Raw genomic sequence first — 19,726 nt, forward strand, 5'->3', positions numbered from 1 at the left:
ATTAAGGGACATATACCGGCATGGGGAATATATGCCAGGATGGGCTAGGATGAGGGACATATATACCAGGATAAGGGACATAAATACCAGGATGGAGGTCATATATATATATATAGATATACCAGGATGAGGGACATATATGCAGTATATATACACTCACCGGCCACTTTATTAGGTACACCATGCTAGTAACGGGTTGGACCCCCTTTTGCCTTCAGAACTGCCTCAATTCTTCGTGGCATAGATTCAACAAGGTGCTGGAAGCATTCCTCAGAGATTTTGGTCCATATTGACATGATGGCATCACACAGTTGCCGCAGATTTGTCGGCTGCACATCCCAAAGATGCTCCATACAAGGCAGGATGGATCCATGCTTTCATGTTGTTTACGCCAAATTCTGACCCTACCATCCGAATGTCGCAGCAGAAATCGAGACTCATCAGACCAAGCAACGTTTTTCCAACCTTCTACTGTCCAATTTCGATGAGCTTGTACAAATTGTAGCCTCAGTTTCCTGTTCTTAGCTGAAAGGAGTGGTACCCGGTGTGGTCTTCTGCTGCTGTAGCCCATCTGCCTCAAAGTTCGACGCACTGTGCGTTCAGAGATGCTCTTAGGCCTACCTTGGTTGTAACGGGTGGCGATTTGAGTCACTGTTGCCTTTCTATCAGCTCGAACCAGTCTGCCCATTCTCCTCTGACCTCTGGCATCAACAAGGCATTTTTGCCCACAGAACTGCCGCTCACTGGATTTTTTTTCTTTTTCGGACCATTCTCTGTAAACCCTAGAGATGGTTGTGCGTGAAAATCCCAGTAGATCAGCAGTTTCTGAAATACTCAGACCAGCCCTTCTGGCACCAACAACCATGCCACGTTCAAAGGCACTCAAATCACCTTTCTTCCCCATACTGATGCTCGGTTTGAACTGCAGGAGATTGTCTTGACCATGTCTACATGCCTAAATGCACTGAGTTGCCGCCATGTGATTGGCTGATTAGAAATTAAGTGTTAACAAGAAGTTGGACAGGTGTACCTAATAAAGTGGCCGGTGAGTGTATATAATAAGCATGGGGGCCCTGGTCCAAATCTTACACCGATACTTATCAGACTCTAGTTATGCCACTGGGGAAAGTGTTCAAAGGTGGGGCCCAAAGAATGATGATTCAGATTTCCTCAATAAGGGCCACATAGCCAAAGATTTAAAATCCAGCCAATAATACCAGGTTTTGTAAAAAAAGATCATAAGAGTTATTAATTATTAAAGAGAGCTCCTGCATTACCAACACCTCATTTATTTTAGTAAACCAGAGTAAGATTGTAAGAGCGGTAATTTTTACCATAGTACAGAGATGCATGCTCTTGCAGTTGTGATTAAGTGTCTTATTTTTGAATATCTGTCGGTACTAGATTAATGTTTAACATGTCGCAACATAGCTCATAGAAACTGCACTAGGGTCCAATCACTTTTATGACTCTCTGTAACACTGCTTGCCGGCACCCCTGTATGGTTCCCCTACTTCCTCCATGAAGGGACGCCGACATACTCACTGCCCTGACCTGCGCGGTGTGGTCCCCGGCGTGCTTCCTGTCTCCTGCAGTGTGCGCAACGGATTTCCGGCAGCACATCTAGTGTGCATGCAAGCACTACCCTGCTCTTAAAGGGACAGTGCGTGCACATAGTTAAATGCCCCCAGCCAATAGCAGGAAGGCATTTAGTAACAGAGTACACATCCACAATGCCAAGCAACACAGTGAATCATTAGTGAGTGAGGTAGACTCCTAATGAAATTGTGAGGTCCCCTGGTCATGGTGTGGCCAGAGTCCTGATCCCAAAGTGCCTGGTCTTAATGCAGTCAAAGTCCTGAACCCAAAGTCCCTGGAACTTGTGTTGGACAGTCCTGAAACCGTACACCCTGGACCTTCTGCTGCCAGTCCTGAATCTGAAGTTCCTGGCCCATGTGCGGTCAGTTCAGAACCCAAAGTCCCTGGTTGGTGTGCGGCCAGTCCCTGAATAAATATCCGAGACTCGTGTGTCTGAACGTGTGCCTATCCAAGTATTCCGTGTATCTGGACTGTTGTAACCGTCTCCGAATCAGCCCTGTCTGAGACTGCGTGTCAGTAACTGTTCTACAGATGATCCTGGACCTAGTAGTCTAAACAAAGCTCGAGTCCATTTCCGTGTCAGTAACCGTTCTACAGAAGATCCAGAACTTAGTAGTCTGAAAGGAGCCCTAGTCCTATCCGTGTCTGCATACCTGACCCCTGGGGTCAGCAGCTGCAGTACTGGGGACTGTCTAGGAAACCTGTCGGCTACCTGCAGCCAAGCCTGAGTCCACCATCAGGAGCTCCAATGAACACCTGGTAGCTGCTTAGCTACACTCCTCCTAGGTAAGCCCAGCCCCGTGACACAGTGGTTCCACAAACCACGTGCGCCACCTGTGTGCGTAACACTTTCTATTGAATCTACGGTATGTCTTTGACTTTATATTCAATAATTATTCCATTCTATGCACCTGCTCCTGCTTCCTCAACTACACTCAGAGGTCTTTCAAGCTATCAGGACCCAGCTCTTCACCAATCTGTGCAGAATTAAGTGGCCTTCAGCATATAAAAAAAATCCTAAAAGTTTAGCTACTCTTTAATAATGAACGAAAAATGTACTGTGAAATCTGCTGTGCATCAACCCCTACTGATGAAGAGAATGATCCTGGGAGAGCATACTGAACGGCTTTGAACAGAGGTGACATCAGTAACTATACCGCTCATCAGAGTCGCCGAGTCCCATAGAGGCCAGCGTGACTCGGCAACTCCGAGAAGCGGTGTGGTTTTTGATGTCACTGCTGTTCAGAGCTGCCGGGTCTCGCAGTAGGTGGCAACTAATAGACACGCCTTTTCTGAGTGGTTGCAGGCTGCTATTTTAAGGCTAGGGGGGTCAATATCTATGGCCCCTTACAAGACTGAGAATACCAGCCACCAGCTATCTGTTTTAGCAATGCTTGCTGTCAAAAATGGAGGGGACTCATGCTGTTTTTTTAAATTATTTAAATAATTTAAAAAATCGGTGTGGAGACCCCTCTATCCTTGATAACCAGCCTTGCTGAAGCTAACAGCTGAGGGTTGCAGCCCCCAGCTTTGAGTTTTGCTTGGCTGGTTATCAAAATTACAGGGGATCCCACACTGTTTGTTTTTTAATTATTAATTTACAGCGCAGGCGCCGGCTGATGAATACTCCCATCAGCCGCTCGTCCTCTCACTGTTATTAGCGGCAGCAGGTGCCAGCTGATGGGATCAGTAGTCCCATCAGCTGACATCAGCGACCAGAGGTAAACATTATACCTCTGATCGCAGCTGCCTGCTCACGCTGTGTTTTGACAGCGTGAGAACTGCCCTGGCTGACTGGCGGTGACTGATCAGAAGCAATGTTTGCTGCGCTGTTATGCACATGACAGCATGGCAAACACTGGATGTTCGGGCCCCCCATTCAAGTGAATGGGGTCTGGGTTCGGGTCCTGGTACTGTTCTGGTACCCAAACCAAAATTTTTGTAACTATTTGGCCGAACCCGGACCCGAACATCCAGGTGTTTGCCCATCTCTAGTTGCCACACATCCAAACACTTAATGGAGTTTTCCCCACAAATAAATTACATTTTAATTAATAAGAATAATAGTAATTTCCACAATTGGATGTGTTAAAAAAAATGTTCCTGTGCTGAGATAATCTTATAAATGTGCCCCTGCTGTGTACTGTGTAATGGCTATGTCTTGCCATATAGGGACATGGTCTGATCATACCACATCTCCTGGGCAGGGGAGGATGCAAAAGAGTACACAGCCATTACATAGCACAAAGCAGGGGCACATTTATAAGATTATGTCAGCACAGTAACATTTTTTAACACATCCAATTGTGGAAGCTATTATTCTTCCAAGATCTATTGATTAAAATTAACTTTGTTCATGTAAAAACCCCTTGAATCCCCTAATTTACTTATTTTAATAATGTGCATTGATCTAGCATATGTAATATTTGTATATGTATATACACTCACTGGCCACTTTATTAGGTACACCTGTCCAACTTCTTGTTAACACTTAATTTCTAATCAGCCAATCACATGGCGGCAACTCAGTGCATTTAGGCATGTAGACATGGTCAAGACAATCTCCTGCAGTTCAAACCGAGCATCAGTATGGGGAAGAAAGGTGATTTGAGTGCCTTTGAACGTGGCATGGTTGTTGGTGCCAGAAGGGCTGGTCTGAGTATTTCAGAAACTGCTGATCTACTGGGATTTTCACACACAACCATCTCTAGGGTTTACAGAGAATGGTCCGAAAAAGAAAAAAAATCCAGTGAGCGGCAGTTCTGTGGGCGGAAATGCCTTGTTGATGCCAGAGGTCAGAGGAGAATGGGCAGACTGGTTCGAGCTGATAGAAAGGCAACAGTGACTCAAATCGCCACCCGTTACAACCAAGGTAGGCCTAAGAGCATCTCTGAACGCACAGTGCGTCGAACTTTGAGGCAGATGGGCTACAGCAGCAGAAGACCACACCGGGTACCACTCCTTTCAGCTAAGAACAGGAAACTGAGGCTACAATTTGTACAAGCTCATCGAAATTGGACAGTAGAAGATTGGAAAAACGTTGCTTGGTCTGATGAGTCTCGATTTCTGCTGCGACATTCGGATGGTAGGGTCAGAATTTGGCGTAAACAACATGAAAGCATGGATCCATCCTGCCTTGTATGGAGCATCTTTGGGATGTGCAGCCGACAAATCTGTGGCAACTGTGTGATGCCATCATGTCAATATGGACCAAAATCTCTGAGGAATGCTTCCAGCACCTTGTTGAATCTATGCCACGAAGAATTGAGGCAGTTCTGAAGGCAAAAGGGGGTCCAACCCGTTACTAGCATGGTGCACCTAATAAAGTGGCCGGTGAGTGTATATGTCCACACCTGCCATACCTTTCCCATAATGCCCATCTGCACAATCTCTATGTTTCCCTACCAAGTTCTTAACAGAAAAAGCGCTCCAAAATGTACCTTGACCTATGCATCTGTCCCACCATACATGTGCTGCTGGCGCACACATACTTGATCTACGAGACCCCAACGGTAATTAGGAGAAGTCACAATTACGTTTCTGAAAAGCCCTTCAGATCTCGACACCTGCACTCACCCTCTGTTGTCCTCTGCACATACCAGGAAGTCCCTTTATCTTTTCAGTCGCAGTAAGGCCAAGTTCACACAATCGTATTTTCGGCCTGAGTCTGTTCGCAAAATATTGGCGTCACTAGGACCAATGTTATTCAATTAGGCTGCTCAGATAAGCCTTTTTTTTCATGGTCCAAATCGGAGCATAAAAGAAAATCCCATAAACGCAGCATGCACTAGTTTCTTCTATATAACTGATGAGACTCACAGGGCCGGCCCGAACGTATAGGCGAACTAGGCGGCCGCCTAGGGCGCCGACCCTAAGGGGGCGCCAGAGAAAAAATAGAAAAAATTATAAAAAATCTTTTCAAAAGGCAAAAGGTGTATGGAGCGGAGCTGAATGTGTATGAGATGTATGGAGCGGAGCCGTGTGTGTATGAGGTGTACGGAGCGGAGTCGTGTGTGTATGAGGTGTATGGAGCAGAGCTAAATGTGTACGAGGTGTACGGAGAGGAGCCGTGTGTGTACGAGGTGTATGGAGTGGAGCGCGTGTGTACGGAGCGCAGCCGCGTGTGTAGGAGTAGCTATGTGTGGCCATTATACAGTACGAAGCATCATGTGCGGCCAATATACAGTATGGAGCATCATGTGTGGTCATTATACAGTATGGAGCATCATGTGTGGCCATTATACAGTATGGAGCATCATGTGTGGCCATTATACAGTATGGAGCATCATGTGTGGCCATTATACAGTATGGAGCATCATGTGTGGCCATTATACAGTATGGAGCACTGTGTGGCCATATTTTTTTGTTTATAATTATTCTTTATGAAACAGTGTGATCAGCAGTGCTAAATGGGTGTGGTTGGGACGTGGATATGGGTGTGGCTAGTTATGAATGGGTGTGGTCAGAGGTGTGGCCTAACATTTGCTGCGGCGAGGAGGGAGCCCGATCTGCAGGATTCGGCCATTTGCTCAGTAACTGAATGTGCATCCTTGGATGCACATTCAGTTAAAATCTATTGCCATGCAGGACCCGTGCAGAGTAGGTTGTTGGTTACTGTGCAGGGTGACACCGTCGCTTTTTTTTCTTCACCTGGCGTAGTGTAGAAATTGGGGAAAAATTGGGGAATGTGCGCTAGATAACTGTGTTATTTTCTGCAGAGACGAGTCCTGGCTGGAAGAAGTGATGGCGGTCTGCACTGAATGAAGAAGCAAAGCGAAAGTGAGTATCTTCAACTTGAGACATCACTGGTAAGTCAGTGTGTTACCTGTACACTGCTCCTGTGTATAATGTCACTGGTGAGTCATTATTACCTGTACTCTGACACTATACACTGTATACTATAAACAGAGCTCCTGTATATTATGACACTGATGGTAATATTAGTATTGTGGGTTTTTTTTAATTAATGATCAGTATTGTAGTATTCAATTACTATGTGGTGGTAATATGTCGGCTAGTCATGGTGTGGCAGTATTGTATCTTGCATGTAGTATTATTCAGTCACTTTGTGGTAATAATGTGGTCAAGTCATGGTGTGACGATATTTGTTCCCTGTATGTGGTATTATTCGGTCACTATGTGGTGGTAATATGTTGTCTGGCCATGGTGTGGTGGTGTTTGTCTCTGGATTTGGTATTATTGGTAATTTTAAAAAATGTATGTGACACATTCCCTTAAAAAAATCTAAATATACCTAAAAAGAGTATTGAATATTTTAAATATTGTAACAAATGTTTAATAGGTTAGAGTAGAGTAGGGCCCTGTCAATAGAGTCTATCTTGTCATGGTGTCGGCTCAACAAAATATTTTGGTCAAAACAAAAGCTGATGGCTATATATGTGATCTGGTGTTTGATGGGCTCTGAAATTCCTGGTGGCAGCCCTGGGCAGGATAGAGACATATGGGGGACAGGATGGAGAAATATTAGGGGGCAGGATGAGAGGACATATGAGGGAGCAGGATGGAAAAATGTGGTGGCAGGATGGAGAACACATGAGGGCAGTATGGAGACATATGAGGAACAGGATAGGAGGACATGTGGAGAAAAGTCTGGAGATATATGGGCAAGATGGAGACATATGGGGCAGGATTGGAGGATATATAGGGTGGCACGATGGAGACATGAGGGCAGGATGGAGACATATGGGGGCAGGATGGAGACATTGGTGGGCAGGGTAGAGATATATGGGGCAGGATGGGAGAACATATGGAGGGCAGGATAGTAGGACATATGGGGAGCAGGATGGAAACATATGGGGGCAGGATGGAGACATATGGGGGCAGGATGGCGACATATGGGGCAGGATGGAGACAAAAGGGAGGGCAGGATGGAGACATGGGGGCGCAGGATGGATACATTTGGGGGCAGGATGGAGACATTTGGGGGCAGGATGGAGACATATGGGGCAGGATGGAGACATATGGGGCAGGATTGGAGGTCATATGGGGAACAGGATTGGAGGACATATGGGAGCAGGATGGAGACATATGGGGCAGGATGGAGACATATGGGGCAGGATTGGAGGTCATATGGGGGACAGGATGGGAGGACATATGGGGGCAGGATGGAGACATATGGGGGCAGGATGGCGACATATGGCGGAAAGATGGAGACATATGGGGCAGGATGGAGACAAAAGGGAGGGCAGGATGGAGACATGGGGGCGCAGGATGGATACATTTGGGGGCAGGATGGAGACATTTGGGGGCAGGATGGAGACATTTAGGGGCAGGATGGAGACATTTGGGGGCAGGATGGAGACATTTGGGGGCAGGATGGAGACATATGGGGCAGGATGGAGACATATGGGGCAGGATTGGAGGTCATTTGGGGAACAGGATGGGAGGACATATGGGGGCAGGATGGAGACATTTGGGGGCAGGATGGAGACATATGGGGCAGGATTGGAGGTCATATGGGGGACACGATGGGAGGACATATGGGGGCAGGATGGAGACATATGGGGGGCAGGAATGAGTCACAAATAATGACTCCATGTACCAGAGTTGGAGTACTAGTAGTGCAGTGTAAAGGAATATCCACTTACAAAGCTGGGTAATTAGACCAAAACCACCTCATTGCAACGAGTGATTCATCCACAAAATGCTACTCCTATGAAATTATGAAAACAGACAAACATCAAGCATCTTGTGGTCAACCAACACAAAAAATACCTCTCTGTAATCTATTGATAACTATAAGATTATACCAGAATGAATGTTGGATGATCTAACTACCCAGCTTTGTAAGTGAATATTCCTTTACACTGTACTACTAGTACTCCAGCTTTGGAAAATGGAGTCATTATTTGTGAAATATACCATTGTACGGTAATTGATACCTACTTGGTATTGGATCATTTAGTAAGGCTTACAATGCATTCATCTGTCCGCTAGCAATATATTACCGTACTTCTCGTCTCCAATATTCTTGTACCTTTCCTATTTGTAAGTGTTTTTAAATGATTATATATCAATAAAATTAATTTTCATGGGTTTAGTTGTTGCCACTTTAATTTATAGCTAAGGTGAAACCACACACCAAGTTATTTCCATGTTGTTTCTCATTGATGCTTCTACCCAATCCATCTGTCAAGAGAATGACAATTTAACCAAGAACATTGGTCCAGCAACCATGTTTGCATTATCACCTTCAGCCCTGTAGCTGCCACTAAATCTCTTTTATGTTTAGATTAATCCATCTTGCACGCCTAGTTAGTAGTGACATGGCAAGGTGCTGTGTCCTTGTCCCATTAACTCAATCAATGGTCATTTTGATCAAAAGGTTAGCGGTGCAGCTGCCCTCTTGTGTGGCTTAAATGCCTGAAATCATTTTTTTCCCACTTCTTGCAAGATATCCTCCTACCATCCCAGAGCTTTTTTTTAATTAGTAGGACTGGCATGAAGTCATAGATGTGTCACATCATGCGTTGGGCACAGAAATCGGAAGAGGAGCCGGGGATTCCAGCACATAGGAGGAGGTTTGCACGGCCCTGGGCCAGATGTGATAGACCACCGACCAGGCCACTGAACCAAGGTTCTGCAACATTTTTAACTCAACTTTAATCCTAATCTAGCTCTGAACAAAAACTAATTGAATTATTCGTGGAATTGAATAAATTTCATCCCAACGTAAAATTGAATAAAAAATTATTTACTAAAATTATTTTCTGAACACAAATGCTTGCACTATATACTTCCATGTGAAAATAGCGCTCTTCTGATTTGAAGCTCAGCAGGCCCCCAGCTGTCATGGTAACTCATCAGGACCCCACAATCGCATCAAGGGGTAGCAAGGTGAACCGGCACTTCCAGTCTTTTTAGTACTGTAAAATCTTCTTCCAGAGTCCCGATCTTGGGATTACTGGGAACCAGCGGTCAGACCCCCAGTGATTAGCAAGTTCTACAATGGATAACTTGATTTTTGTTTATAGCTCTTTACTCCTGTAGGTCATTAAAGGGTTTGTTCGGCCTTAGGCTACAAGTCCGCAGTCACTCTACTTGACTGTAGACTTGTGAATCCTTACATCATACACACTTCTGTGATGATTCTCCCCTGGAAGCGGTAGACTACATGGACTTGCATTGAGCGACGCCGGACAAGTCTAGTCGGAATGTAGCCAAGAGAATACAAATTGCATACTTGCGGACAAATGACTGCCCGCATCAGCGAATCCTCACAGTGTGCAGTGCGCGCGCTGTGAGGATTCACAGGTCTGCGGTCACATAGAGTAACTGCAGACTTGTACCCTAAGGCCGGACAACCCCTGTAATACTGACATTAATATATATATTTTTTAAACTGGCTAAACCAGTACCAAACCTATTTTTTTCTTTTACATCCGGAAGAAATGGCACCAGGATGCACCATGAAAAATACAAATCGGCTGGGAAACAGTGATGAATAGGTCAATGTTCTGCTGAAAAATCAAGGGTCCTGGCAGTCATGTGACTTACTACGGACCTGTAGCCAGGTCAAAAGTGGCCAATTTTGGCTTATTTTATTCCCACTGCTTAGCTGAATATTCTGATTTTTGTATCATTTTAGTCTGCCGTACGGTTCCAGAGGTATGGGGCCTTTTTATTTAGCGCAAATTTTTATGGACTTTATCAAGAGGGCGTGGCTTACAGGGAAGTTATGCAGAGCAGTTTATAAGACCTGCCCTGGATATTCCAGTGAGTCACGCCCCATTGGTAAAGACAATTAAAAAGAACCACTAAACGAAAACAGCCCAAGTCTCTACAACTGAAATGACAGATTAAAAACAAAACAAAATAAAACATAAAACAGTATTACTTAGGAGGGCAGCAGGCATACAAGAGAAAACTTTTGGCCTGGTGATAGGACCTCTTTAAAGCTGATCTGGCACAAGGCCTTGGTGTAAGGAAGACACTAAGAGGGATAAGAAATGGCACGATGTTCTATCTTTAACTTAAATTCTAAAATACATTATCTCTAATAGTGAATCTCTGCTGATTATCACTGGTTTGATATCAGGGATTAGAGCTACGCTTTGGGAAACGGTGGTTGAAAATCTTCCTTGCTGGCTGACTGCAGTCGCCTCTAGAGGGAGCCAGTCGCTTGTAGTCGCTAGTCGCAGCTCTTGACAGCCAGCATGTAATCTATTAAAAGGAACCTCTTACTAAGTTTTTTCTACCCCATCCTAGAGTATCATGATGTAGGGGCAGAAACCCTGATTCCAGCGACATGTCACTTACTGGGCTGCTAGCTGCAGTTTTGATAAAATCACTGTTTTATATGCTGCAGACTCTGTACAACCCCACCCACACCACTGATTGACAGCTGTGTGTACACTGTGCATAGACAGAAAGCTGCCAATCAGTGGTGGGGGCGGGGTTATACAGCACTCATAAATATGGAGAACTATATGGCAGCAGGTCCTCTAGTGATAAGTTCCGCTGATAAAACTGGTATTTTTCTCAAAACTACAGCAAGCAGCCCAGTAAGTGACACATCGCTGGAATCAGGGTCTGTAACTATTCATCATGCTGCGCTCTGATGCAGCAGCAAAAACCTGGTGACAGATTCCCTTTAATTTATGTCTATACAGGAAATGTGGCGCACTGTATCAGAAAAATGGAGCTACAGCTTCAGAGCTCCAAGACCTTGATCGGAATTTTGGCAATCCTCTTTAGATAAATTAACTCTTAATTGTAGAGCAACTGGTTAGAGGTCTATTGATTACACCGAACTCAGCCAATGCCATATTCTCCAACTAGCTCTGTATCTTTAGCAGATGATCAATAGTGCAGTTTTGCTAGCTGCATCTGACACAACACGTTTCCCGGAAAGTCAAGGTTGCAGCTTCCGTTGTCTAGAATTCTGATTACTTTCCATTGTGTTGGCGTCTGATATCGAAGCTTAGATGATTTTCTCATCACTGTTTGATCATGAAGTTCCAGCTTATGAATGAACCCCACTGATGTGATCTGCTCATCATGACTAGTCTGGCCTGTGCACCACGCGTTCAGTTATGTAAAGCTTTATGCAACGATGTGTCATCATTACACCGACTATTTATGGTACCGCCAAGTCCTGTCTTGTTTCACAAGTAAATGTTCTATACTCCATCACATACACTTTTATCTGAGCTTATCTTCGGAGGACCCATTCAATCCAACTCCATTAATATTTCAATATATGGGGGAAATAAGATGATTCTAGACCTCTCTGACAGCGGGTCATCTAACAAGGGAACAAATGATGAGGCATGCTGAAATCCAATATGTCCATTCTTTTTTTACCCCATCATTAGGAGAACCATTGAGAGGCCACCATACACATTTTCATGTGCTGATCCTGATCTATTAGCCAGAAAAAAATAGTAATAATTTTACAATTATTTGTTATGTCATAGCAATTCTTGTAATCAAAGCCTAAAATTGTTGCAGAAGACACACAAGCCTCGGATATTACGCCTAGCTGCAAGTTTCCAGACACATCAGGTCCTGATTGTGGAATATCTAAAATATCATTTTAATTTTTTGGACTGTACATACAGGATCTCCTACCTCTATGTGCATTCAAGGAATTATCTTTATTTTATAAGGTGGTGCAACAAAAAAAAGACAATAAATATCAGTTTCTGAATGTGCTGTCCAATTATACTAAATATTAGGCTTCATTCAGACATCCGTTTTTCACTTACATGTTCTATGCACGGTTTTTACGGATAGAACACATACCAATTCAAAGTCTATGGTGCCGTGTTTTTTATGTGGACTGAGTATCCCCCTTAAAGACATGTCCGTTTTGATTGGAGTCACAGATCAAAATCACCCATAGAAGTCTATGGGTCTGTGACAATCACGGACAGCGCACGGATGTCATCATTGTGTAGTCCGTGATTATCATTGGAATAGATAGGAGGAACTTTGTCACTGATTTATTGTTCCATATGTGAAAATCAATGATGGTAAAAAGACAAAACACTGATGACACTTGTAACATTTGCATACATGAAAAATCATGGAATTGTGAATAAAGTCAATTCTAAGAACTAGTCACGTATATAGATATGAGGCAGTAGGAATTGCTCTTCTCTCACCATCCTGGCCTTCATCACAACTTGATCCATGAAGAAGCCATCTATGCACCTGATGAAGGTCCGAGCCAGTGAGCAAAACGTTAGATCCTCTCTTCTGGAGTGCAAATTAGCTTCCTACTATCTGATATCTAGACACCTGTACAAGGGCTGAGCCCCTGCCATCCCGTATGGTGTAAACAGAAAATCAAGTGTGAACGAGGCCTTAGTGTTTTCCAGAGACGTTCCTTTGCTAGAATGCCTTACCATGCCAGAATCAATTGTCCTATGGCATTTTTAGGGAAAGCGTTCTATATGTGGTCATATAACTGAATTACTTGTAACGGGAAGGTAATATGATGCCAAGAGGCACCGGAGGAGGCCTGCGTCATGCCATATCACTGAGGTATTAGTGAGATAAGGGCACCAGCTCCGCCACACCGGATCCCTACACATCATAGCCATCTGTATGCCATGAGCCAGGCCCCAACAGGGAATTGTGGGACTATCTGAAAATATACGAATACATAAAAAGACAACAAAGCGATGTATTCGTAACAATGTATTAATGGAATACTTGACAGATGCAGACACGGTCAGAGGCACATTAATTATGGAAGAGATCTCCATTCTCCACAAGTGAAACCATGAAGAATTATTCCTTATGTCTTTCCATAGGGAGAAGCACATGGTTTCTCAGGCTAAAGACCACCAGGCAGCACACCGAGGACCAGGCATTGCCATGAGCAGCACACACTATCAATCAGTCGTGTACAGTCACCAGGCAACAAAGCAATTAGTGAGTGATAGCCCGCATGAATTTACTATCAGATGCCCCATAACTCCGCCACGCTCCGTCAGGAAATCACACACCGGGCTGCAATAATAACACATCCCTGCAATGTAATGTTATGGGACAGGTCCCTGTGTATAATGGATCTCATGGGATCACTTCCTAATACGCTGCATTCCCAGTCTGCCCTGAATTCTGATTTCCGCCCAGTTCCCATAGATCACAGAGCAGGGTCGGACAGGGGGGCCACATCTACCTCCAAACCAGAGCAAAGAGCCCACAGGGGACCTTGTCTGTGTACGTCACTGACTGAACGCTATAGGACCCACTAGCATGCTATTTAAGGGTTAATAATATCCAGCACAAGCCACTCCATAGGAAAAGCAGCCGTGTGACGTGATCATAATAGGAGAGCACAAATCCCATGAGGCATGCGAGTGTTAATCACACACAGGGGCCATTGTAGGGCTGGCGAGCTGTACGGTATCACAGATTGGGCTACAGGTGGGATAGAGTGGGCACAATGCTGGTGGCACAGACACACACGGCACGGGCAGAAGTTCTACCAGAGCCAAACTAACCACCAGCCCAGCACCAATGTAACAATGCAAGATGCTGGCCAGCCCCAGACTGCTGCAAATGTCACACAATGTCATGGCAGCGGGGATGAAATATTCAGAAGCTCTGAGGATGATAGCACTCAAGGTCACACAATGAGAGGCGAGGCTGGGCACAGCCCAGATACAAGGTGTGAGGAGCTGTGCCAGGCCTCCAGGTGGCACACGTCCTGCTCCCCCATCACTCCACACCAGTGTTACTGGGACCAGCACAGCCCTGCGCAGGTGAGGGCATCCTTCAATGTCACCCTGGGGACCACCAGACATAACAGCAATCTGGAGGGGGCTGTGCCCCCTGCCCCTCACACCGCCATCAGCAGGGCACAGCCTGGCAGATGTGCCACCAGCAGAAAACGCGAGCCCTTACCCGACATGTGATGTTGCGAGGACGGATGCGCCTGGATTAATGCAGGTAGGAGGGACTGTGCGCCAGCATCGGGGATGGGAGGACCACTGGGGACCACAGGGGAGGGGACCACAGACCCATTCACCAGGAGCACGCAGGCGTGACGTCAGCACTGCCAGCTCCGAGGGTCGTCTTACCTGCCTGCAGACGCCAGTGATGGGGGCCGCTGACGCCAGGCTTGAGTCATCCAGAGATGCTTGTCACTTGTGAATGGGGAGGATGGGGGAGGGCAGTGGTGGGGCTGCTGCGATGTGCCGGCCTGCCTGCATGAGGGATGCTGCAAGCATCCTCTGTGCTCTTCTACTGGTTACTGCACATATATGGGGGCTTCCAGTTATAAATAGCTGACTGCTGGGAATCCCACTGATCTCTAGTTTAGGGGTATTCTGCAGCATGGCTGAGCACAGCAATACCTCCCCATTCATTGTCTATGGGACTGATGAAGCTAGCCGAGCACTGCACCCTTTATCACAGGCCAATAGTCAATCAAACATTCATGTGGACATTTCATTCCAAGCAATGGTCTATGGAAACATGGCCACCAATAAGCCACTACTCATTTGCCATTGATTGTACCGTTAATGTGGACATTAAAGGGTTTGTCCACTACCTGAACAATGCCTATGTAAACTAAGTACTCCCCCTTGTAAATAAAACACAGTCACCTCCTGGCCTAGTGCCATCCTGACGGTCAGCACCAGGTCTCCAGAGGCTCGCGTGAGATCGGATAGCCTTCAAAGGTCTCCACCACTCGGACAACCCCTTATAAATTGCTATATTACCCCCCATAAAATAACAGCTCTACTCAACTTTGGTGCCTGCGCCATTCCAGCGATGTCAGAGCTTAGTCTCCCGGTGCCACCTGAGATCTGCTGCCAATCAGTGGCCGCTGTTGGGTTACTGCCCCTCTCACGTTCTTTGGACAAATGTCAGACAAGTAAAAGAAGTGAGAGCACAGCTACCAAAAGTGGCATAACAGTGTCAGGGGCAATGTGGTGGTGTAAGGGTATGTCTCCACGTTCAGGATTGCATCAGGATTTGGTCAGGATTTTCCATCAGTATTTGTAAGCCAAAACCAGGAGTGGAACAATCAGAGGAAAAGTATAATAGAAACATATGCACCACTTCTGTATTTATCACCCACTCCTGGTTTTGGCTTACAAATACTGATGGAAAATCCTGACCAAATCCTGATGCAATCCTGAACGTGGAGACATACCCTAACAGAACCAGTGTTAGTTTTAGATCAAACAGTGGGCAGCTTCCTTTACAAAGGGCTTGTCCAGGTAGTGGATAACCCCTGTAAAACCATTGTTTGGTGGCAGCACATCTCCCTCTGTAACCAGGGAAGTGCTGCCTACAATAAGCTACCTGTACGCCACCTGTCACATTCATTGCCGATGATCTATGCATGTAATGTGAGCTAAACAACCTGCTATATTGGGAAAGTACTCAGCATAGATACTGGGAAGCCCCCCCAGCTAATATTAGGTATACAAATTCTCGAGTACTCGGTACTCAAACAGAGCATGTCGGACACTCGGAAGTATCCAGGCATTGCGTCCCGATCTTGGTCTAATTTATACGGCCTCCTGGGTACTAAAAGAGGTGATCACTGCCATTTAACCCTTTAAATATCACAACAATGATTGTGGCATTCGAATACTTAGGAATGCCCTAATAACTACCTCTGAACTAATAGTGCACAGACTAATAATCTGGCATACAGATATATGCCACTACTTTATACACTGCTCAAAAAAATAAAGGGAACACTTAAACGGCACAATGTAACTCCAAATAAATTACACTTCTGTGGAATCAACTTGTCCAGTTATGAAGCAACATTGATTATGAATCAATTCCTCCTGCTGTTGTGCAAATGGAAAAGACACCAGGTAGAAATAATAGACAATTAGCAAGACAACCCCTATAAAGGAGTGGTTTTGCAGGGGGTGACCACAGCCCATTTCTCTGTTCTCATCCTTTTTGGCTGTTGTTTAGGTCACTTTTGCATTTTGTCATTGCTCTCACCCCTAGAGGTAGCATAAGACAGTGTCTACAACCCACAGAAGTTGCTCAGATAGTGCAGCTCATCCAGGATGGCACATCAATGCGAGCTGTGGCAAGAAGGGTAGCTGTGTCTGTCAGCACAGTGTCCAGAGCATGGAGCAGATACCAGAAGACAGGTCACTACACCAGGAGATGTCAAGGGGGCTGTAGCAGGACCATTACCTCCCTCTTTGTGCTTGGGGGAACAGGAGGAACACTGCCTGAGCCCCACAAAATGACCTCCAGCAATCCACAATTGGGTGTTGCGATTACAGCCAACACCATGCAGGACTATTGGCATTTGCCAGAGAACACCAAGATTGGCAGATTCGACTTTGGCACCCTGTGCTCTTCACAGATGAAAGCAGATTCACATTGAGCACGTGACAGACTTGACAGAGTCTGGAGACACTGTGGAGAACATTCTATTGCTTGCAACATCCTCCAGCATAACCTGTTTGGCAGTGGGTCAGTAATGGTGTGGGGTAGCATTTCTTTAGAGGGTCTGGCTGCCATTAGGTACCAGGATGATCCTCAGACCCACTGTGAGACCATATGCAGGTGTACTGTTTGCCCAGAGACTCCCCAAATGTATGGAGGAAGGTGCAGTGGTCAGATGAGACCAAAATTGAACTTTTTGTCCACCAAGGTAAACACTATGTCTGGTGCCAAACCAACACAGCTCATCAGCCAAAGAACTCTATCCCCATGGCAGCACAGTGATACACTGCGGGAGCGATCACCTTCTGTCAGTGTATCGCAGAGCAGTTACATCTCTCGATGTGACTGTTCTACACGTGAGGTTGCTGTGGGACAGTCGGTATTAAATGCACTACGTTGGATAGGATAGTATTATATGTTGGTTTATTATTTTTTGATTTTTTTTGTAGGAGACGAGGGCGTCGGGGATTAGGCATTCAGTAAGTAAGCATGGTAAATTTAGATTCAATAAAGAGGTCTGTGTGATTATTTCAAATAAAGGACTTTATTCTGGGTGTCTGTGTTTTATACAATATCACTATGGGGTTATTAATGGATAGGTGTCTTATAGACGCCTCTCCATTACTAACCTGTGGGCTTGATGTCACCTGACAATACAAAGATGACATCATCCCCACAAATATGAACCCCACTTGCCACCGCTACAGGGCAAGTGGGCAGAGCAAGGCTAAATGCCAGAATTAGCAAATCTATAATATGCACCATTTCTGGGGCGGCTGAGAGTTGATGTTTTTAGCCTGGGGGGTGCCAATATCCATGGCCACTTCCCAGGCTATTAATATCAGCCTGCAGCTGTCTGCCTAGCCCTTGTTGGTTTGATTTTATAAGTTGACCCCATGTCAGTTTTTTTCTGAGGTGCCCCTGTAAACTATCCATTAAAAGCTAAGCAAACAGCAGTGAGCTGATATTAGTAGAGTGGGAACCTTTATGGCTATTGGCTGCTTTCCAGAATATTATCATCAGCCCTCAGCCTTCGGCTTTCCCATTGCTGGTTATGAAAATTATGCAGGAGCACATGTAATTTTTTTTTTAATTTTGAAAAATAAACAGATATTGCATTTCACTCAGATTTCTGAGAGTTGCTGTTTTGTTACAGCATATGTAGGCTAATTATGTTAATGCTCCTACATAGGCTGGTGAGTGTGTGTGTGTGTGTGTGTGTCTTTATTTAACTCTTTATGTACCGTTTTATTGATGAGGGTATTTTGCTGACACCTGTTCATTACTAAACCTTGGGCTTGGTATTACATATACTGTAAATGTAGCGCCCCCACTGCCGCAGGGCCGAGGAGTACCCGGTACCGGGCCTCTGAGTCTCTGCTCTGGGGTTGTCACGGTGGCTAGACCCGGTCCGTGACCCTGCTGAGGGGCGTACAATGAAGGTGGGGGGTATGGGATGTCGTTATGGTGCGGTGAAGTGCCGGTCACGGTAAATAACGAGGACACCAGGTTGCAGTCTCTTTACCTCTTTACTGAAGGCTTCAGGGTCCTCAGTCCGGAATACGGTTAACCAGGCTGCGCAAGTCCGGCCGGTCCGATGGCACCTCCAGAGTTCCCTTTGCAGGTGGAAATCTGTGCCTACCTTCTAGCGCTTGTGTGTTGTGGTCCTCCCCTGCTGTGCTTACGGGATAGTTCCCACAACTGTTGTGTCTGTTTCTCGTGTTCCCTCACAACTCGATTCTGATGTTCTTCCACGTCCCCCAGATCTTATGGTTAGGATGCACCCGTATGACAGGGAGGCTCGGAGCTCTTCCGGGACTCTAGCGTCGCCCCACTCCTGTTGTTACCCCCCTGTGTCTTCCTAGGTCAATTGGGTGAGACAGCCCACCTATAACTGACTGTCCTGCCGTAGGTTTGAAGTTTGGCTTGGAGCTCTATACTTCCTCGGCGTTCCGGCCACCGGTTTTGCGCCTCAGTAGGATGTTGCCTCGTCTTACAGCACGACTCCTACTGGTATTCTCCTGGTTGCGTTGATCTCGTTTCTCACTCAGCACAATAAACCTCGCTTCTTGTCCTTTCTTGGGGTACCGCCGCTATATCGTGCAGGCGCGGTCCCGTAGCGTTCTCTCTGGTTGCTAGGCCTCTGTCAGGATCCCACCCCTGACAGGGACCCCTCTGAATCTTCCCCTACAACACCCTCTGCCACAAGGTGTTGCCTGGTTCCAACCCAGTCAGCTTTCTGATCTAACTTCCTGCCTAACCCCCAGTTTTACCAGATTGTGAGGAGTGGCCTAATACATAGCACCCTTAGCTCCCCCTGGAGGCCAGACTGTGTAGTGTATTGGTGTCTGTGATACCTGATCAGATGAACTCCTTCAGTGCCATCAGACGTACCATAGCCCCCCTTAGCGGCGGAGCAACAGTACTGCAACGACCAGGACTCTGGGGCGCTGCACTCCCCCCCGGTTAAATCCAGTACTTCTGGACTGGGAAGAAAACAACAATACATGTCAGCAAAAAGACATACAATTTTGAAAATGCAAGTACCAGTAAACTTTTTAACAGAGCTTCCCATTATGGGAGGTGAGGACACTTGAACGTTACAAACATGGTTAAATACTTTAAATAACATACTATAAATACTTTTCTTACCCAACCGGGTATTCTACTAAGTGCACAATACAAAACAATCACAAGTGAACAATAATTTAAC

The 19,726-nt window shown here is 45.7% G+C and overlaps 1 protein-coding gene across 2 annotated transcripts in view; it reads right to left on the minus strand.

The window, feature by feature from the left end:
• The window catches only part of SLC6A17 (solute carrier family 6 member 17), a 102,032-nt gene extending 87,267 nt beyond the window's left edge, over nt 1-14,765 (minus strand). Inside the window, exon 1 of one of the 2 annotated variants that reach the window (XM_077295218.1) lies at nt 14,658-14,765. The gene's annotated coding sequence lies outside the window, so the exon portion shown is untranslated. Of the gene's footprint in view, nt 1-14,481; nt 14,616-14,657 lie in introns of those variants that run through there. The other variant, XM_077295217.1, reaches the window with a different exon arrangement.
• Between the last annotated feature and the right edge of the window lie 4,961 nt (nt 14,766-19,726).

The sequence above is a fragment of the Ranitomeya variabilis genome, chromosome 3 (assembly GCF_051348905.1).
Source record: "Ranitomeya variabilis isolate aRanVar5 chromosome 3, aRanVar5.hap1, whole genome shotgun sequence".
NCBI lineage: Eukaryota > Metazoa > Chordata > Amphibia > Anura > Dendrobatidae > Ranitomeya > Ranitomeya variabilis.